Raw genomic sequence first — 17,150 nt, 5'->3', positions numbered from 1 at the left:
CCGCACGCTTAGATTCTGGCATCTTCCCACGCCGAACACGACACAGTGTCATTGTCACGTATTTGCAACTGCCGACGGGAAATGCAGATTCGTCACACAAGAAATGCTCAGGGGACCTGTGCTCGCCCTGCTATATCTTCCAAGACCTTGCCGCCCGAAGGACAACGCAATGCGGCCAGTGTGCGTCACAAACATTTCTGCTCAGACGGTGAGGGCTTAACCCGTCCCGTCTGAAAAGCGCTGCGACCACCAAGGTCTGTTACTGTACCTTCACAGGCCTGCCTCAGCGAAGGGAAATTCACGACTCTTATACCAGAGGCCAGTAATGATGCAATTCCCACCAGCGCAGTTAAGAACCTTAAGCTGCCAATTACATTCATTATCTAAAAGCGATATATGTGATGGTACCGTCACACAGTACCACTTCGGATAATTTAGGTAGACGTGAAGTGCCCTTTATGAAGAGGAGCGTGTCATAAATTTTCACAAAAAAAAAATGCTGACTAAAAACATAGTTTGGTGACCTCAGAACCCCTGCAGTTACCTTAGAACGCTTGCCATGCATTCATTACGTCAGTTAAAACTAGCATTTACTCCTCAGACCGGATATTTCGTGCATAAGTACGACGATATTGAGCCTCTGTATCTCGGCAACGGATAATGATATCGTAAAAAGTTTCAAGGTTCGCAGAGCACATCATCTGGAGAACATATCGTAAAAATTGCGGCGATTTACCAGGAAAAGAAATTATAGAACTGGTGATCCCCACAATTGGTACTTTTTGTACCCAAAAACCAACGTTTTTGGGGATTTTCTGAGGTACCTGCCACGAACAAACGATGCTCTTATGAGCCGCCTGAGGTCCACTCTAGGCAACGCAACCAACCGGTTTGCTCAATTTGCCTGGGTTGCAGGAGGTGTGTAATGTTTAAATGTTGAGCCTGTACTGTAGGACAGATGCAGTATGACTGTTCTTCCGGAATGTATAACAATGTTCGCTAGGGCAATGGATATCCAAAACACTTGACCTCTTATGTCTGTGATCAACAGAACCCGAGATACGACCCCCTGAAACATCACATTTTTGCTTGCGGCTTTTTGGAACATATTAGTACCGCGGACTGTCATGTACTGACAGATACTGTGCATCTAGCAACTAACAGCCGAATCCCAAAACTAACGTTAAGACCTACTCAATAGTGTAGTTTTCCTGCTCAGTAAGATACAAAAATTCTTGCTGAGATAATGATATTTCAAGATGTTCTTCAATTCAACTGTTGTTGGTGAATTCGGCTACGCAAAAAGTTCAGGGGCAGATGGATACCTCAGGGGCATATGGATAAGTAGCGGCCGCGCTGGATTAGCCGAGCGGTCTAAGGCGCTGCAGTCACGGACTGTGCGGCTGGTCCCGGCGGAGGTTCGAGTCCTCCCTCGGGCATGGGTGTATGTGTTTGTCCTTAGGACAATTTAGGTTAAGTAGTGTGTAAGCTTAGGGACTGATGACCTTAGCAGTTAAGTCCCATAAGATTTCACACACATTTGAACTTTTTTTTTTTTTTGAACATTTGATAAGTAGCGCCCGAGCGGGGTTGGTGGATGTGTGTGTGTGTGTGGGGGGGGGGGGGGGATGTTCAATTGTTTGTCTTCCAGTACTGAGAATTCACAGGTGTGTGCTTCTCGTACCGATAAACTGTTACAATATAAATTTTGACGCGGGAGTATCATGGACTGATGAATGTGCGTTACAGAGGTGGTCCTCTTCAAATGCGATGCTTATTTGTAGCAAACAACATGAAATTGATTTATAGCTGTTGGAACACAACACAACGAATAGAAGAAAAATGACATTCGAAAAATTTAGTAAACGCCAGTGATCGTGTCTTCTATTGTATCTCTCTCTTTCTCTCCTACCGAACAGGCCATGAAGGCCCAATAGCACCGACCGGCCGCCGTGTCATCCTCACTCAGCCCATAGGCGTCACTGGATGCGGATACGGACGGGCATGTGGTCAGCACACCGCTCTCCCAGCCGTATGTCAGTTTCCGAGACCGGAGCCGCTACTTCTCAATCGAGTAGCTCCTCAGTTGCCTCACAAGGGCTGAGTGCACCCCACCTGCCAACAGCGCTCGGCAGACCGGATGGTCACCCATCCAAGTGCTAGCACAGCCCGACAGCGCTTAACTTCGGTGATCTGACGGGAACCGGTGTTACCACTGCCGCAAAGCCGTTGGCCGTCTACTGTATAATGCATTTAAATATAAATACAGTTACTGTTATTAGTCGATACTCTTCCGGCTCACGCACACAACACAACACTTCGTCAGGCAATTACAGTGTGACAGTTTTGGGGTCGCTGAGAGTGGCAGTGGTCTAAAACAGAGAACAGTCGACAAGTTGTGTTTTGGATGGTGCCACCTTTGAAAGACCAGTGCTTGGGGGCCAAAATCCATCACACTGCACCATTACTGTAGCTTGTCTATTTGGGGCTCATAACGAATTTCGAAGGCTTGCTGAAACGTAAAGCCTCCGAATCTTTTATGTGAAAATTCTAAAAGCTTTTTAAGTGAAACAAACGTTATTAACATTCTACATCTTTATTCTTCATGTCTACGTATGTATTCCTCGACATAGTTACCATGGCATCGAACACATGACTCCACGTGGATGACCAATTTGTTGATACCGTCACTGTAGAATACTTGACTCTGTTGATGGAGATTTAACCTGACCCCTGCTTGCACCGCCTCCGCAGATTGAAAGTGAAAACCTCGCAAGTGTTCTTTAAGTTTTGGGAACAGATGAAAATCGGATGGTGACAAGTCAGGACTTTGTGGAAGATTATCGATAACAGTAAACCCATAGCGTCAGATTGTTGACGTCGCAACGCTCGGGTGTGGTTTGGCAATCATATCTTGCAAGAGAGGGTGCTCCAAGTGAGGACGAACTCTTAGAATTCGTGCTTTCATTTTTCAGTGCCTCGTAGTACCCTGCAGAGTTCATGGCGGTGCCTTTAGGCACGAATTCCAAATGCACCACATCTTGAACATCCCAGAACACTGTGAGTATGAATTTGCCTGCTGATGGTAGTGTCTTGAACTTTTTGTGCATCGGTGATCCTTTGTGGTGGAACCCCGTTGGTGCTCTGTCGCCCTCGGGGTCAAAATAGTAAACCCAGCTTTCACGACCTGTTACAGTTGCGGGAACTACTAAGTTTGGGATCCCTGTGCCACTGTTCCATTGCATTCACTGAGCCCGTACTCGAGGTAGATGTCGGCCAACTCATCACCAGGAAACCCGTTCACAATGTTGCGCTTAACGTACAACTGACGCTGACGTGAGAAACAGACCCGAGACGGAACCGAGCAGTACTGAATACGTGACGGAGAGCGAAAAGTCAAGTGGTCATTACTGTCGAAAAACAGCAAGTTACGTGAGCGAAAGGGACAAGTTCGTTTCCAAACTAAACATGCGCCGTGTACCGTCTACGTTTGCACTTTTTTCCAGATATTTCCAGTGTAATACAGATAAAATAGTGAAAAAGAGTTAAAATTAACACGAAATGAATTTATAGTAAGCCACTGGAGACAAGTCCCCTTTAAGCTGACCGGACAAAAAAATAGTCACCCCTAGAAAAATCATCAAAGCACCATTTAAAGGGGAATTACGGGGTGACTTCGAAAAAACTCGAAATTTTTTATTACGGGATTCGAATGAAGAATTATTCTGCAAAATATTATGCGGGAACTCCAAAAAGTAACGATTCTGTGAGCATTTGAAGCCGAGCGTGCACGGCACGCCTCGGCGTTAGAGAGCCGGCTCCGTACTCACTCTCCCTATTTATGCCGATTTGAGTAAACCCGATTTGCTGGAGCAATGTTTGGACGGATTTACTCAAAATGTGAACGAAAGTTTAAATAGTTTCTTTTGGAGACACGCTCCAAAGGTAACATCCAGCCGAAGCGAAATTGTCAACATTGCTTCAAATTTGGCCATATTTCTATTCAGTGTACGCCATACTGCATTAATGCACGTAGCAAATGCCCTTCAAATCAAAATCGGCGATGAAATGCGACGATTCTATGAAGATAGAGACCCTGCAGCGATGCGCTCAGCCACGAAAGGGGCTTTGAGGACGAAAATGAGGGCTTATCTAGCAACTTCACTTATCACTAGCCAGAGCGATAGTTATTATCGAGCAGGCATCCATGATATCTCATTCTTTGTATGATAAATACTTGTCAATCTTTCAGCGCATTTTTCGGCATGATTTTCGTCACCCACGCTACAAATTTCACGCAATTTTAATGATTTTTGCAAACTGAATTCTCTTCAGTTCACCTTAGTCGATTTTTTATGTTGATATTTAGTATTTTTTTCGGCTAAAAAGAGGAGTCCAAAAATTGTTTTCAAATATCTATAATTCCGCCATTTTCCTTTTTTTGCAAATCCCTACGATGAACTAAAATTACATCTGTAAGGATGAGGGTGATACGTTAATTTCATGTTTCAGATAATTACAACCAGAGCTATAGCGACAACCCTCGATCTAACTCTTCAGAACTGCCTCGGGAAAGTCCCAATTACACGGTGAAGATATTAATATTTTTAAATAAAAAATACCAATATAAACTTCAATGTATGCTTTATTCATTGTAGCAAACCCCATTTGTCTACTACATTCCAGTACGGAGAAAAAAAGCACTGAATTTGTGCAATATTTTCGTTCGTTATCCTATCGTTCCTCCTTAATAGTGTGTAATTCCGCTGTTAATGTTGGCAGTTTATCCGCTGTTCCAACATGTCCCATAGGTTCACTATCGGGTTCATGTCAGGTGATTTAGAGGCCAGTCCAGATGTAATAGAGTGGAGGAGTGTTCAGAAAACAGTCACATATTTTTCCAGCCCGCTGAAATTTGCTATTGTCTTCCGTATGTGTCTGTGTGACCGATGCCCTCTTGCGAGGTGACCAACTGCATATGGTTCAAATGGCTCTGAGAACTATGGGACTTAACTTCTGAAGTCATCAGTCCCATAGAACTTAGAGCTACTTAAACAAAAAAATGGTTCAAATGGCTCTGAGCACTATGGGACTCAACTGCTGAGGTCATTAGTCCCCTAGAACTTAGAACTAGTTAAACCTAACTAACCTAAGGACATCACAAACATCCATGCCCGCGGCAGGATTCGAACCTGCGACCGTAGCGGTCTTGCGGTTCCAGACTGCAGCGCCTTTAACCGCACGGCCACTTCGGCCGGCCGCTACTTAAACCTAACTAACCTAAGAACATCACACACATCCATGCCCGAGGCAGGATTCGAACCTGCGAACGTAGTGGTCGCGCGGTTTCAGACTGTAACGCCTAGAACCGCTCGGCCACCCCAGCCGGCTGACCGACTCCAAATGTTCACTGCGTGCAGTTCCCGTCGCAGTGTTCTCTCATTCACTGAAGGTACAGCAATTATTGTCTGGTTTGGAAGCAATTTTTATCCACAAGCCGTGAAACGCGTCTCCAGCCCCTCTCAGTCATGAGGTTTTCCCGACAATAATTCTGACGTCGTGTTTCGAGGCCACTTGTGTTACACCACTGCTCGTAGAGACACCAACAAATACAGAAACTTTTTCCTTTTTTTAAAATTTCAGTTTCTTAGCTTTTTGTTTGTGCCCACGCAGCCATCTCAATAGTGGGAAGACGATACGAAAGTGAGTTTCAGGCGACTTCCGTATCAGTAGTGGCGATACGCCTGAAAGCCCGGCCGGGAATCGAACCCGATTAGCAATCTGACGCGGTGAACCTGCAGGTACCGAGGCGTACGAATACAGCAACTTCACACACCGTATTGGCCGTGGGATACACTGTCACGTCCTTACATTTACCCATGTTTACGTACAACGACCGTTTGAAACATGAATATCTCACCGATCGGTGTTGCCTTAAGGCGCATGCGCACTAGTAAGTACACGGAGACAATTATTGAACTATATGAAAAAAAACGTAAATTAGTTACAAACTACGGCGTGCACACACTTTATTCAACATGTATGCGTCACTACAGATATTCGGATTTAGGTTATGACATGCCCGATAAGCCTGCCATCATTGACTTTGATCTGGGCCAGACGAATAGCGAAATTCTGCATGACTCGCTGAAGTGTCGGAACAACGATGCTGCCGATGACGTCCTGACCAGCTGTTTTCAGCTCAGCAATGCTTTTGGGGTTATTGCTGTACATTTTGTCTTTAATATAGCCCCACAAAAAGGAGTAGTCAGTGTTCAGATCTGGAGTATATGGTGGCCAATCGAGTCCCGTGCCGGTGGTCGCTGGGTACCCCAGAGCCAGAATGCGGTCCCCAAAGTGCTGCACTAGGACAAGAAGCACTGTCCTGCTTCGATGGCGTCGAGCTCCGTCTTGCATGAACCGCATCTTATCGAAATCAGAGCCACTTTGGATAATGGGGATGATTTTCCAAATCCTTCACGTACCGTTCGCTAGTCACCGTGCCATCAAGGAATATCACACCGATTATTCCGTACTTGGACACTGCACACCACACAATAACCCGTGGAGGGGTCGATCGCGAAATGCAAATTCTCAGTTCCCCAAACGTGCCAATTTTGCTTATTGACGAACCCATACTAATAAAAGTTGGATTCGTCGCTAAACCAAACCATACAGCACATACTTATTCCCATCATTCGCAGCAGCCAACCTTGCAGTTTGAACGTCCTGACGCAAAAGTTCAGAAGGTAAGACGATTTTATTTTATATAGTTTAAGTAATTGTCACCCTGTAACTTCCGCAAGTAACTTTTGCAAACACTTGCTGAAGCGTTTACATTGAAACAAAAACTTGCAGAAGTTTACTTATTCAAGTAGCTCGGACAAGTTAATTTCAGCAAATTGCTGCAAGTGCTTGCAGACGTTTTCCACTAGGAACGCGTCGTGACATTGGCAAGTGGATGTTTACAGTGTTGTGCTAAAAATAAGCGCAGCCGCCATCGTTGCTGAATTTAAAAAATGGCTCTAAGCACTATGGGACTTAACATCTGAGGTCGTCAGTCCCATAGACTTAGAACTACTTAAACCTAACTAACCTAAGGACATCACACACATCCATGCCCGAGGCAGGATTCGAACCTGCGACCGTAGCAGCAGCGCGGTTCCAGACTGAAGCGCCTAGAACCGCTCGGACACAGCGGCCGGCTGAGTTTAAAAAGCGTGACCAAAACCAAAATGTTAAGAAAAAAGGGACAAATGTTTGTGTGAAGAAATAGATACAAAGCTGTACATGTTTATCAAGAAACACTATTGAATGAATTAAAAATCTGTGGACTTCCCTCAGATTAAGAATTTTAAAAGAATGTCGTTTGCAATTTTCAAAAAGTCTCTTGTCGGATGTACAATAAAGTACTGTAAACCAGGATACAAAAATGGTGCAAGCTGAAACACCAAGGAATAACCTTTTAATTGGTGGTGGTTGTTGGGATGTTTAAGGGGGACTAAACAGCTAAGGTCATCAGTCCCTTTTAATTATTCTTCGATTTTTGCAAATAGTATTTATTACCTTTATTACAACTTTAATGCATTCGAAAACAGGATACAAAAAGCTGCACGCTATAGCACCAAAAGATCGGCTTTTAATTACTCTTAGATGTTTTCAAACGTACGAGCGACTTGAGGAAGTTTACTTGCTAGTGGACAGGCGCCCAATTTTGCTCTCGTAGGAGCAGTGCGCCCGCCGTTGAGCACGTGACACGATCGCTGCTCCGCCTGTGAAGGCTTAACGATTCATCAGTGCGTGCGCAAAGCTGTGAATAATTATTTTTTGTCGGGTAAGTTTGCCAAAATACTCACAAAATATTCCTGAAAATCCCCTGAAATTCTGTGGAGCTGAGAAGGAAGGAAGATTGGGTTTAACATCCCGTCGACGTCGAGATCATTAGAGACGGACGCGGAGCTTGGGTTTACCCTGAATACACGTAGAGGGTGGGGTATCCTTTTCGCACTACAGCTGTAAAAGTTTGCAAATTTCGTATACTGAGGTGAGAAAAGTCGTGGAATACCTCATGATGTTCCAAGATGCTACTCCAGGCGTGTGTAAAATGAATGTGCACAACAGAAAATACTGAATGCGAAAATGAAGAAGCCGGCCAGTGTGGCCGTGCGGTTCTAGGCGCTTCAGTCTGGAACCGCGTGACCGCTACGGTCGCAGGTTCGAATCCTGCCTCGGGCATGGATGTGTGATATGTCCTTAGGTTAGTTAGGTTTAAGTAGTTCTAAGTTGTAGGGGACTGATGACCTCAGAAGTTGAGTCCCATAGTGCTCAGAGCCATTTGAACCAATATCAACGACGCGAGATGACTGACATCATCTATGTACCAAACACAAGAAGACACTACTTTCAAAGATGATCTACAGTGGTGTGCAACCTCAGTGGAAATCAAAGTTATGTGATCACAGCTGTTTAGCTTTATAGCCCTAATAAGACAAAGCAATTAGCAATATCAACGTATATACTGCGTCCGGTGCGTCGGGGTGATGGTTCTCGTAGAAGTCTGCGGCGACGGTAAAACTCCAGCCACAAAATATAAAAACAGCTCATTCAAACACTAGGACGGCAGAAGGCGGTCCTCTGACTAGTATACTCTGACACTGTCCTCCCCTCTCTGTGTTCTACAGGGAAGAAGCGCGAACTCCCAGCCACAAGGAGGGAATTCAGATACGTCTGATGTGAGTATAAACAGAAGAAGTGCTCTCAATCACTGATCGCTGCGTACTCAACGACGACTGCCTACCTGCAGCCGAAGTCCAGAATCGTGTAAGTTCGCAACAGTACAGTGCCTAACCGTTCTAACCATAAAATCCCCTGAGAGCAAAGACAGCAAGTCCCTCTGTACCAACAAAAGTTGAGCGACCGTCAAACACGGGTGCTCAAAACGGAAGACCACTTTTTCTCCACCGCAGGCTTCCCAGCAAAGCTTGGCTCCCCTCCCTCGTAACTGCAGAAGGCGAATCATATTCTCTGAACTACGAAATATTCTGGATCTCTACAGATTCTTCCGAACGCCGACCAACTATAGTTTAGTCTTTTGTCGTACAGCGTGGAAAGTTCGCGAGGAAATACCTATCCCCGTTAATTAGGAATACATACAATGGTGCGTTTCTCAGAGTAAAAATCCTCGCAAATAACCCAGCCTGCATGATTTCCGAGGTAACGCTTCGTCGTTCCTCTCTGCTGCGTCCAAGATTTTCAGTTTCCGCAGTATTATCCGGTTATACTTCCGGCCTCGCTACAATACCAGCCAGCCAACGCTCTACTGTGCTTTAGCACTCAGGTGTCCCGACCGTCCGTCTTGGGATACTTCCTGTGTTAAAGCAGACCGACACACCTATGCGGGCTTTTCCACCCAGGGCCTGAGTTACGCCTGCCGTTTCATTTCCACTGGTGTTCCACCCACTGCTAGAGTAGGCAATCATTCATTACGCCATTTTGATAATAAAGACAATCCATCACCTTTCATGCGGTAAGTGATAACAGCTATCTGCAAGGATTTCGTAACAATGTCAGTCTTCTTTAAATATTCATATGTACGATGTACTCGTACAACCTATAAAATGATACCTAATTCCAGTTGTAAATCACGGCAAAGTATGTAGATGATTGATTGTAAGGTGCGAAATTATAGCCACCTTTCATAGTAACCGACTTCCTCTGGCCTGGTGTAGAACAGAAACTCGACATGGCATCGACTGAACCAGTCGTTGGAAGCCCCCTGCAGAAATATAGAGCCATGCTGCTTCTACAGCCGTCCATAATTGCGAAAGTGTTGCCGGTGCAGGATTGCTGTGCACGAACTGATCTCTGGATTATGTCTGATAAATGTTAGATGAGATTCATGTGGGCGATCTGGGTGGCCAAATCATTGGTCCGAACTGCCTGGAATGTTCCTCAAACTAATAACAAACAATTTTGGTCTGAGGACATGACATCTATGATTGGCAATACGCGAACAGTTGTGGTCCGGTAACACGACGCCGTGGTTTGGGAACATTAAGTCCATGAATGGTTGCAAATAGTTTGCGAGTAGCCTAACATAACCATTTCCGCTTTATGAACGGCCCAGTTGGACCAGAGGACTCAGTCCATTCCATGGAAATCAGCCCACACCATTATGGAGCTACCACAAGCTTGCACAGTGCCTGGTTGACAACTCGTGAGGTCTGCGCCACCCTCCAACCGTTCCATCAGCTCTTATCAACTGAAACTGAGGTTCATCTGAAAAGGCCACGGTTTTCCAGTCGTCTAGGGTCCAACGGGTATGGTCACGAGTCCAGGAGAGGCGCAGCAGGCGATGTCGTGCTGTTACCAAAGGCACTCGCTTAGTTCATCTGCTCCCATAGCCCATTAACGCCAAATTTTCTCGCCGTGCCCTAACGGATACGTTCGCCGTACGTCCCGCATTGATTTCTGCAGTTATTTCAAGCAGTGTTGCTTGTATGTCAGCACTGACAACTCTAGGCAAACACCGCTGCTCTCGGTGGTTAATAAAGGCCATCGGCCACTGCGTTGTCCGTGATGAGAGGTTGTTGTTGTTGTGGTCTTCAGTCCAGAGACTTGTTAGATGCAGCTCTCCATGCTACTCTATCCTGTGCAAGCTTCTTCATCTCCCACTACCTACTGCAACCTACATCCTTCTGAATCTGTTTAGTGTATTCATCTCTTGGTCTCTCTCTACGATTTTTACCCTCCACGCTACCCTCCAATACTAAATTTGTGATCCCTTGATGCCTCAGAGTATGTCCTACCCTTCTTCTAGTCAAGTTGTGCCACAAATTTCTCTTCTCCTCAATTCTATTCAATACCTCCTCATTAGTTATGTGATCTACCCATCTAATCTTCAGCATTCTTCTGTAGCACCACATTTCGAAAGCTTCCTTTCTTTTCTTGTCTAAACTATTTATCGTCCACGTTTCACTTCCATACATGGCTACACTCCATAAATACTTTAAAAAAAGACTTCCTGACACTTAAATCTGTACTCGACGTTAACAAATTTCTCTTCTTCAGAAACGCTTTCCTTGTCATTGCCAGTTTACATTTTATATGCTCTCTACTTCAACCATCATCAGTTATTTTGCTCCCCAAATAGCAAAGTTCATTTACTACTTTATGCGTATCATTTCCTAATCTAACTCCCTCAGCATCACCCGACTACATTCCATTATCCTCATTTTGCTTTTGTCGATGTTCATATCCTCCTTCCAAGACACTGTCCATTTCGTTCAACTGCTCTTCGAGGTCCTTTGCTGTCTCTGACAGAATTACAGTGTCATCGGCGACCCTCAAAGTTTTTATTTCTTCTCCATGGATTTTAATTCCTACTCCGAATTTTTCTTTTGTTTCCTTCAGTGCTTGCTCAATATACAGATTGAATAACATCGGGGAGAGGCTACAACCCTGTCTCACTCCCTTCCCAACCACTGCTTCCCTTTCATGCCTCTCGACTCTTATAACTGCCATCTAGTTTCTGTATAAATTGTAAAGAGCCTTTCGCCACCTGTATTTTACTCCTGCCACCTTCAAAATTTGAAAGAGAATATTCCAGTCAACATTGTCCAAAGCTTCCTCAAAGTCTACAAATGGTAGAAACGTAGCCTTACTTTAAACTGCCTTCTAAGACAAGTCGTAGGGTCAGTATTGCCTCGCGTGTTCCAACATTTCTACGGAATCCAAACTGATCTTCCCCGACGTCGGCTTCTACCAGTCTTTCCATACGTCTGTAAAGAATTCGTGTTAGTATTTTACAACTGTGACTTATTAAACTGCTACAACGACAATTTTCACACCTGTCAACACCTACTTTCTTTGGGATTGGAATTATTATATTCTTCTTTATGTCTGAGGGTATTTCGCCTGTCTCATACATCTTGCTCACCAGATGGTAGAGTTCTGTCAGGGTTGCTCTCCCAAGGCTATCAGTAGTTCTAATGGAATGTTGTCTACTCCCGGGACCTCGTTTCGACTTAGGTCTTTCAGTGCTCTGTCAAACTCTTCACGCAGTATCATATCTCCCATTTCATCTTCATCTACCTCCCATTTCCATAATATTGTCCTCAAGAGCGTCGCCCTTGTGTAGACTCTCTATATACTCCTTCCACCTTTCTGCTTTCCCTTCTTTGAGGTAGTGCCTGAAATTTCGTATTCTCGGCTATCTCTTGACACTATGGATCTCAGAAAATTCAATTCCCTAGCGATTTCCGTAATACAATGCGGCTTGCGTCTATCTTCGTCTACCATTCGGTGTTCAAAGTCGCGCGACCGTAAACACGTCGGAAACCTTTTCATATGAATCGCCCGAGTACAAATGACAGCTCCACCAATGCACTGCCTTTTTACAACTGGTGTACGCGACACTATCGCTATACAGGATGTTACAAAAAGGTACGGCCAAACGTTCAGGAAACATTCCTCACACACAAAGAAAGAAAATATGTTACGTGGACATGTGTCCGGAAACGCTTACTTTCCATGTTAGAGCTCATTTTATTAGTTCTCTTCAAATCACATTAATCATGGAATGGAAACACACAGCAACAGAACGTACCAGCGTGACTTCAAACACTTTGTTACAGGAAATGTTCAAAATGTCCTCCGTTAGCGAGGATACATGCACCCACCCTCCATCGCATGGAATCCATGATGCGCTGATGCAGCCCTGGCGAATGGCGTATTGTATCACAGCTGTCCACAATACGAGCACGAAGAGTCTCTACATTTGGTACCGGGGTTGCGTAGACAAGAGCTTTCAAATGCCCCCATAAATGAAAGTCAAGAGGGTTGAGGTCAGGAGAGCGTGGAGGCCATGGAATTGGTCCGCCTCTACCAATCCATGGGTCACCGAATCTGTTGTTGAGAAGCGTACGAACACTTCGACTGAAATGTGCAGGAGCTCCATCGTGCATGAACCACATGTTGTGTCGTACTTGTAAAGGCACATGTTCTAGCAGCACAGGTAGGGTATCCCGTATGAAATCATGATAACGTGCTCCATTGAGCGTAGGTGGAAGAACATGGAGCCCAATCAAGACATCACCAACAATGCCTGTACTGTAGAGCAATGAGTCGCATGTCAACACAAGCACCCAAGTCAACATTACTTTCCTTCAATTGGGCCAACTGGCGGTGAATCATGGAAGTACAGTACATACTGACGAAACTAAAATGAGCTCTAACATGGAAATTAAGCGTTTCCGGACACATGTCCATATAACATCTTTTCTTTATTTGTGTGTGAGGAATGTTTGCTGAAAGTTTGGCCGTACCTTTTTGTAACCCCCTGTATACCTCAGCGTAATTTGTCCTCAGTTCCGACTGCGATTATGGTGATGTGTACGTGTTGCAGATACTGGGGACTGCTTGCTGAGGCAGTGTGAAGCCCAGTAACGGCCATTTTCCACGTGCAGTTGGTCTGCTTCCACCGAGGCGTCCTCGGCCAGACATTTTGCACGCTCAGCAGCAACATCGCTCGCTGCGGTTACAACGTCGACGTGCCTTGCCGGACTCGCCTTGCCACACAGGGTAGGGTGTTGCCACTGATGACGCAGCCAGCTGAGACAGCACTTTGGACGCTCCCTCCCAGTCAGTTCGAAACAGATAACTCGTCTTAACATCTCGAAAACTTTGAAGAGAGGGAGAGATACGTCGCAGAGTTTACCTTACACGTCACGCCGTGCTTCGCTTTTAAGGAGCACTCATGAACAGTTAAAAGACGAAATAAAACAGTTATGTGCGTCACGAACATTTATCTTCTCCCACCACTCTTTTCGAGGGCTGACATGACACCCTCACCTCCGAGTAGATCAGTATTTTACTTGAGTATTTCTTTTCCTTAGTGTCCGTAGTTGCTTTACAATTATTGAGGGTATTTTAAATGCGCCTTTGTAACTAGAGGAATACGTTTGTTTTTGTCACCAAACGCGTTTCGTTTTACGGAAATAAAACGCCATCAGTGTTGGTATTTCATGAAAGAAAAAGCAAGCATGAAATATCACCACTAATGGTGTTTTATTACAATAAAAACGAAACGTTTGGTGACAAAAACGCTCATTTTCTTAATAGCTGCAAAGACGAAATTAAAATACCCTTAGCCGGCCGGGGTGGCCGAGCGGTTCTAGGCGCTACAGTCTGGAACCACGCGACCGCTACGGCGCAGGTTCGAATCCTGCCTCGGGCATGGGTGTGTGTGATGTCCTTAGGTTAGTTAGGTTTAAGTAGTTCTAAGTTCTAGGGGACTGATGACCTGAGAAGTTAAGTCTCATAGTGCTCAGAGCCATTTGAACCATTTGAAGAAAATACCCTTAACAATTTGTTTTCCGGTTTGTAGCAACCTGTCTGCCTTAGGCTTCATTTCACTATAAACTAACTGCTATGTCTCACTTGCCATAATATTGTGGCACTGAAGTCATACGTTATAGATGATAACAATGCTTCTTCATTTGTGTGCCCAGAGTGTCCGTAGTTACTTTATAATTCTTGAGAGTATTTTGTTCTGTCGTTGCAACTACAAAAATGTGTGATATTTTTTCACCAGACGCGTTTCGCTTTATTGAAGTAAAGCATCATCAGTGGTCTGTAATTATGTTATTTACATTTTGATTTGCTTTTAGAGCGAAAAACAGTTCGTTAAGAGTACGGTGATTTGCACTTACGGTGATTTTCGGTTGATTTTCGCTTACAAAGGGAAATGCCGTCGGCTAGCACGTCGTCGTTTTTCTGCGTTAGAGCCGGCCGGAGTGGCCGTGCGGTTCTAGGCGCTACAGTCTGGAACCGAGTGACCGCTCCGGTCGCAGGTTCGAATCCTGCCTCGGGCATGGATGTGTGTGATGTCCTTAGGTTTGTTAGGTTTAGGTAGTTCTAAGTTCTAGGGGACTGATGACCACAGCAGTTAAGTCCCATAGTGCTCAGAGCTATTTGAACCATTTTTTCTGCGTTAGACACTGATAGTTTTGGTCTAATTTTTAGTTGATCTGCGGCACTACGCATTTCTTACGTTTTTCACAACACACTTTTATGCCCACCACTGTGCGTTGTGAAAAACGTAAGAAAGACATAGTGCTGCAGAACAGTTTAAAATTAGACCAGAATCGCGCTGAGCGTTCGCCCACTGAAATTGAGTCTTCGGGTACCCGACACCAACTGTTAACGATGTCATGGCCAAGTAGAGAAGTCTGGGGAAGGTTCCGCTAACCCTGCGAGAAAATCTCGTTCGAGGAAACGCGTGCCTCGAGCTGCGGCAGTCATCGAATACGCTCACGCGCTGATTTTGGAGGACCCGGGGCAATTGCTGAGGAAACTGGCGTCATTATTGAATGTCAGCGAGCGAACAATGCGTCCGATGGCACAGGAGGACCTAATACGAGCCATTTAGTTCAAAATTGACTCCCGGATAACGTTGACATGCTCTGGTCAAAGGAGTTCTGGCCCCTGAACAGCCTGGATTTGAACCTTCAGACAGGTATCTTCGGAGATTAGTCGATAGAGTAACCAATATGACGAGGCACCTTAATGTCGCATCTCTACGCACTGCTATCGAAGCAGCATTCGCGAATATGGACAGCGCTGTTTTAAAGAGTGCGTGCGATCGCTTCAGAACAAGGTTGGGGGCGGTCATTGCGGTTGGAGGGGGCTACATCGAGTAATGTTACTCTTGAAAGGTACCACTACGTATATTTAAAAGGATTTTCATTTTAATTTGTATTTTGTTTTAATAAATTTGCTTATAATGCGCCACATCCCGTATTTGTTTGGGCTGACTCGAGCTACACGGTGCAAAACGAAACTGCAAGTATCAGCTGAAACGGTAGAAAAAATACGTCTGACGACTCTTGGAAGAATATACCTCTGAACATTGCACATAAACATAAAGCAAAAACAGTTCAGAGATTGTTTGGGTATAGTAACACAACGTCTTCTAAGTCAAAGAGTATTAGCAGCATACATTAGGAATCACCTGTGCAGAACTTTCAATAATAAAAAAAACCCTCAGTTGCAGGACGTGCAACTGGACCTTATTACTTCAATATTGGGGCAAACTTCGTCCTGGGACATGGTGCACTGTTGCGAAGTTTATTCAAGATGGCGGTCCTCTCCACCTCCTCTCCCTGGGGATAATGTGGCAATGTCGCACTGGTGGCATCACTACCCCCACTACTACCCCCTCAACCACTTCCTCTCTCCTCCTTCACCTCCCCCATCCACTACTTTCCCTGCCCTCCCTCACTTGTGAACTGACTGTAAAAAGACTCAGTCTATGCTGAGCTGCACGGGGGGGGGGGGGGGGGGGGGGGAAGGATGTAAGTCTTTATTTTAGGTTTGTTTCCTGCTCCACCACCCCCATCCACCCCCACTTTCTGCTGCCGGCACCCCCACTTTCTGCAACCACGCCCCCACTTTTTCTGATTGCAGGTGTGCTTATGTTAACCTCTAAGTTTGAAGACTGAGTGCCCTCATCTATAATTCCACAGAGATACTTTAAACTTACACACTACTACTAGTAACTATGACTAGAAAAAAAACCTCGACAATTCACCCAACAGTTACACAAGTTAAGAATATTTTTTACAATTTTCAAGGGCACTGGTTGAGAATATTTTTACAAGTATCCATAGCACTGGTTGAGAATATTTTTACAATTTTCACGGTGACTGAGAGTATTTTTAGATAGACTGGAAGCTATCTACACTAAAACTATTCAGACTGTATGGCTGGCAGCATGTGAAACTTACAAACTATTCTATTTACATGATGTGCACTGGCTATTTACAAGGTAAGCTTTTCTACATTTTCTTCTTAACACACAATACTCTGTGAGTATTTACAGATCCTCCATAACCAACATACTGTATCTATTTTATTTAAACACAAACACACACGCACACACACACACACACACACACACACACACACACACACACAGTTTCCCTTATACCAAAAGCATTTACACTGTGATAAACGAGCCATACTATTCTGCTACAACAACAACAACAACACTTATAGTCCAACACTCACTCTCTCTTTCATGCACCACTGTCATCAAGTGAGTAGTGTGAGTACAGGCAAGTTTCAGTCTCATCATCAGAAATGAATCA

General features: G+C 44.8%; 1 pseudogene; it reads right to left on the bottom strand.

The window, feature by feature from the left end:
• Window positions 1-2,116: 2,116 nt before the first annotated feature.
• LOC124621160 lies at window positions 2,117-2,234 on the bottom strand (annotated as a pseudogene).
• Between the last annotated feature and the right edge of the window lie 14,916 nt (window positions 2,235-17,150).

Source organism: Schistocerca americana, chromosome 6 (genome assembly GCF_021461395.2).
Source record: "Schistocerca americana isolate TAMUIC-IGC-003095 chromosome 6, iqSchAmer2.1, whole genome shotgun sequence".
In the NCBI taxonomy this organism is placed as follows: Eukaryota; Metazoa; Arthropoda; class Insecta; order Orthoptera; family Acrididae; genus Schistocerca; species Schistocerca americana.
The sequence above is the reverse complement of the archived record's forward strand: the minus strand, read 5'-3'. Positions and strand labels throughout refer to the sequence as shown.